This window comes from Podarcis bocagei, assembly GCF_964188305.1.
Source record: "Podarcis bocagei genome assembly, chromosome: 3".
NCBI lineage: Eukaryota > Metazoa > Chordata > Lepidosauria > Squamata > Lacertidae > Podarcis > Podarcis bocagei.
This window is the reverse complement of record NC_138127.1, coordinates 95,531,996-95,536,879: the sequence shown is the minus strand read 5'-3', so window position 1 is coordinate 95,536,879 and position 4,884 is coordinate 95,531,996. Positions and strand designations below refer to the sequence as shown.

At 45.1% G+C, this 4,884-nt stretch overlaps 1 long non-coding RNA gene across 1 annotated transcript; it reads left to right on the top strand.

The window, feature by feature from the left end:
- Nucleotides 1-664: 664 nt before the first annotated feature.
- On the top strand, nucleotides 665-2,112 carry LOC308584279. Its single transcript, XR_014006734.1, has 2 exons — nucleotides 665-711; nucleotides 785-2,112. It is a non-coding gene; the product is annotated as an uncharacterized lncRNA (long non-coding RNA).
- The last annotated feature ends 2,772 nt before the right edge of the window (nucleotides 2,113-4,884 follow it).

Sequence of the window (4,884 nt, the reverse complement as noted above, 5' to 3'; positions counted from 1 at the left end):
CCTCACGGAAGGAACTTTACGCCTGCTGAACTTCATTTCAGGAAAGAAGAAGTACTGCAGCGCCCTTTAGTGTCTTACAGGTTGCTTCCAGATCCACAGTGGAAGGGTCCAACTTCCTTGATTTCCTGGGGTCGCGGATTCGCTGCCATTGACGTGGACGGAGAAACACGATGGGTTCCAGCTCGGTGCGTTCGACCTTGGCGCTCTTCTGTTGCCTCGTCCTCGCCCAAGGAGACACCAACGCCTTGAAACCGTATTTGACACTGTCTGCCAGTGATGACCTCCCACCTGACCTCAATCCACATCGCAGCTGGAGACATCGCCATATTGATGCGCCCTGGACAGAGTCACCTTCCGCAGCTGTTCCAGTGTTTCCTGGCACGTTGAAAGGTCATCTTCGTCCCTACCGCATTGGCACTCCTCCCTCCTGGGAAGTCACCATGACTACCAATCATCCCTCTGTGGACATTGTGAAGCACCGCTTTCGTCGTGCTGCTCTTTTGCAGAAGACCCAGAGACCTGAACTTTATCATCAGATTTCGACCAACAATACGTATGTTAGGGACATAAATCATTTTGCTTCTATACTTAATCTTTCTGAATGTTGGGTGTGTATGCATATTCCTCCTCAATCAAAGAGGTCTGGTATGTTATTGCATGGTATTCCAGTAAATGCTTCATATAAGATTAGTAATGATATGAAAGATAATCGTACTAGTTCACCCCCTGTGTTTTTGTCACTTGTAGAAATGGCATCTTATTGTTTTCTTTTCAACCATAATAGTAGTAAATTTTTAGGTCATTATCCATATTGCAATTGGACCTATGAGTATGTTAATGGATCTTCTTGTTTTCTTAATGTTACCACTATGAGTGGTAGGCCAAAAGTTTTAGTTAATAATGTCACGACCAACATGACTTATGAACAACAGGCTATGTGTAGAGATTTTTATGTTTGGTTTGATTGGATGAAGAAAAGCAGCAAATCTACATGTTTGCTTCAATCTGATTTATGGTTATTTTGTGGTACTAGAGCCTACAAAGAAATCCCCTTTGCCTTTTCTGGAACGTGCACTTTAGGAATAGTCATACCCTTGGTCTATAAACTGGACAAGCTCCCAGCGGTTCGTTTGCGTAACAAAAGGGAAGTGCGATCACCTATCTCTCGATATACAGGGACAGCCGTCTCTAGATCTCTCCTGCCCTCTTTAGGTGCAGGCATGAATTACCGTGATTTGCACAAATTGGCTAATTGGACTGAAGCCTTGTTTAATTCTACTATCTTGGCTTTAAAATTAATTAACAAAGAAATGTCAGAAATGAGAGATGTGACTCTTGAAAATCGTTATGCTTTAGATGTAATCCTTGCTTCCAAAGGTGGAGTTTGTGCTTTAATTCATTCCCATTGTTGTATGTATGTATCTGATCAATCGGCCAATATTTCTGCTACTATTGATTATATGGAACAAATGATAACCCACAATCCTTTGAATCCTCCCAAAGGTTTTGATCCATGGGAATGGTTGTCTTCCTGGTTGCCTAATAGAGTATGGTTAAGAAAAATTTTACTAATTGTAATTTTGCTTGTTGCAGGATTCATTGTGTTGTGCTGCTGCATTCAATGCCTACCCTCTTTGTTTGCTCAATGTAGTACATGGTGGTATCGTCCAAGACCTACCACTGGAGTCACAAGAGGAATTTATATTGCAAGATATCAGCGTTTAGGAAATGAAACAAATGATTCTGATTAGGTTTTGTTAAATTTTATTTTTTACTTTTCATAAAACAAATAAGAAAAGAGGGCATGTAGGAAAATGGTTGTTTGTACCTACATGACAAGATGGATGCCAGGATGGAAATTTACTATAGTTTGACCTTTTGATACTGCAGGCTGTGTTAGGCATGATGAGCGTGTGATCGCCTCATGCAAGGAAGGTGATTGGTTCTTATTGTATGGCTTGATAATGGGGTGATCCCCATATTTGGTGTTTGTCTTGCATAATGGTTGATACACTGTTGTACTGTTCTTAATAAAAATGCTGGGCTGCAGCTCCAGAGGGGCTTTTTTTTCTCTCTCTCTCCTGAAGCTGTTAGACCCTTTACAAAAAAGCATCCTGGTGTGAGACTGATTTATTTTGTGACGAGCAGGCCCTCATCAATACTGCCCTCGTCAAGTAAACTTCAGAAGAGCATGATCACTCGCGCCTAATGATCCTTCCACTTCTACCCCACTAACCAGGTCATCAACATTGGTTAGGACCAGATCTAAAATGGCTGTTCCTCTTGTTGCTTCTCCCACTTTCTGGACAATGAAGTTGTCTGCAAGGCCAGTGAGGAATCTGTTTGACCTTATGCTCTTGGCTGAGTTTGACGTCCAACAAATATCCGGGTAATTGAAGTCCCCCATTACTACTATCTCCCTTCCTTTTGCATGCTTGGCCATCTGTTCCAGGAAGGCATCATCTATGTCCTCCGTTTGGCTTGGGGATCTATATTAAACTCCCACAATGAGGTCTCTGTTATTCTTCTCTCCCTTAATTTTGAGCCAAATGCTCTCACATTGGCTTTGAGGTTCTAAATCTTGGATCTCTTCACAGGTATACACATCCCTGACATATAACGCCACTCCTCCTCCTTTCTTGTCTGGTCTGTTTCTCTGAAATAGATTGTATCCCCCCATTATTACATTCCAATCGTGGGACTTATCCCACCAGGTTTCAGTGATGCCTATTATGTCATATTTAGTTTGCTGTACCAAGAGCTCAAGCTCATCTTGTTTATTTCCCATGCTTTGCGCATTAGTGTACAGACATTGAAGTCCATTAATCATTCCCCCGTGTCTCTTATTTAAGGATTTTTTCCTCCCACCACTAGGTCCGCGTGCTGTTTGCTCCATTTGGTCTATGACATTTGGATGATCATCTTCATTAATTGATAGACTCCTACCTTCAGGAGCACTGTCTCCCTCCCCCACATTAGTCAGTTTAAAGCCCTCCTGATGAGGTTTCTGAGATTTTTGGCAAAAACATTCCTCCCAACCGTTGTGAGGTGCAGCCCATCACTTGCCAGAAGTCCATCTTCAAGAAACTGCAGTCCGTGATCTAAGAATCCAAACCGTTCCTGTTTACACCATTTGCGAAGCCAGCTGTTCACTTCCACTATTTTCCCCTCTCTCCCTGGGCCACGTCGTTCAACTGGGAGGACAGACGAGATGACAATTTGTGCATTTAGTTGCTTCAATTTCCTGCCGAGAGCCTCGTAGTCTCTTTTGATCTTCTGGAGGCTGTTGCTTGCAGTGTCATTGGTTCCCACATGAACCAAGAGGAAGGGGTATTTGTCAGTGGGTTTTATGATTCCTTGCAGTCGTTCAGTTACATCTTGGATCTTAGCCCCGGGGAGACAGCACACTTCCCGAGACATCTTGTCAGGCCCACAGATCACTGCTTCTGTTCCCCTCAGTAGGGAATCCCCTATCACCACTACACGCCTCCTCTTGGGTTTGGTCGGGGTTCTTCCGTGAGCTGTCCGTTCCAAGGTCGCCTGCACATTCCCTGAGGACTGACTTTGCTGCTCGTCTTCATATACCTGATCGACTGTAATGAGGGAGAGATCCTCAAATGGAGTCTGCTCTTCGTCTTCCATGCTAGGGGAGAGGACCTCAAAGCGATTGTGTATTTCTAAACAATCAGAGTGAACCCTGGGCCTCCTACTTCTTTGAGTCACGTTTCTCCATATATCTGGCTCCTGTGTTGATGAACTAGCCTCCTTCTCAGGGGAGTCCCCTGTCTCCTCCTTGGTGGGGACGGTGTGCTCTGTTGCTTCCAAGAAGAGCTCCAGCTCTCTAATTCTTTGGAGCGTAGCTACACGTTCCTCCAGTTGCTGGACTTTGTCTTTTAAAAGGGCAATCAACATGCAATTGCTGCAGGTGAAGCTGCCTGCAACCTTTGGCAAGATGGCAAACATTGCGCAGGAATCGCAGGCGACTGCAGCTGTTCCCTCCCCTTCCATCTTGAGATCGTGTTGTTGGGGGTGGCTACAGAGGTCCTCCATCATAAAAAGCTTGAAGACAGGACAAATAACTTCGCCCACAAAAAAAACCTAGGTCTCCCCCAACAAACGTTTGAGACTAGCTCCCCTAAATCTAAAAGATGGATATAACTGCGCGCGCCGCTAGGCGCGCGCCGCTGCCCTACAAACTGATAAGCTCCTCCCACAGCTAATCCCCTGCCTCAACAGAAACCCTGCCCCCTCTGACCTTTACACAGGGAAAAGAGCTAATCAGCCACAAGAAACACACACACACAAGAAAACCCTTTTTGCTCCTTCAACTGCTGCCCTACAAACTCTGATAAGCTCCTCCCACAGCTAATCCCCTGCCTCAACAGAAACCCTGCCCCCTCTGACCTTTACACAGGGAAAAGAGCTAATCAGCCACAAGAAACACACACACACAAGAAAACCCTTTTTGCTCCTTCTTCAACTGCTGCCCTACAAACTCTGATAAGCTCCTCCCACAGCTAATCCCCTGCCTCAACAGAAACCCTGCCCCCTCTGACCTTTACACAGGGAAAAGAGGTAATCAGCCACAAGAAACACACACACACAAGAAAACCCTTTTTGCTCCTTCTTCAACTGCTGCCCTACAAACTCTGATAAGCTCCTCCCACAGCTAATCCCCTGCCTCAACAGAAACCCTGCCCCCTCTGACCTTTACACAGGGAAAAGAGCTAATCAGCCACAAGAAACACACACACACAAGAAAACCCTTTTTGCTCCTTCTTCAACTGCTGCCCTACAAACTCTTGTGGGAGGCTGGACTATTGGGGGGGGGGGGGAATGAACGAATTCCTATGCCCCACAAATAACCCAGAGATGCATTTTAAA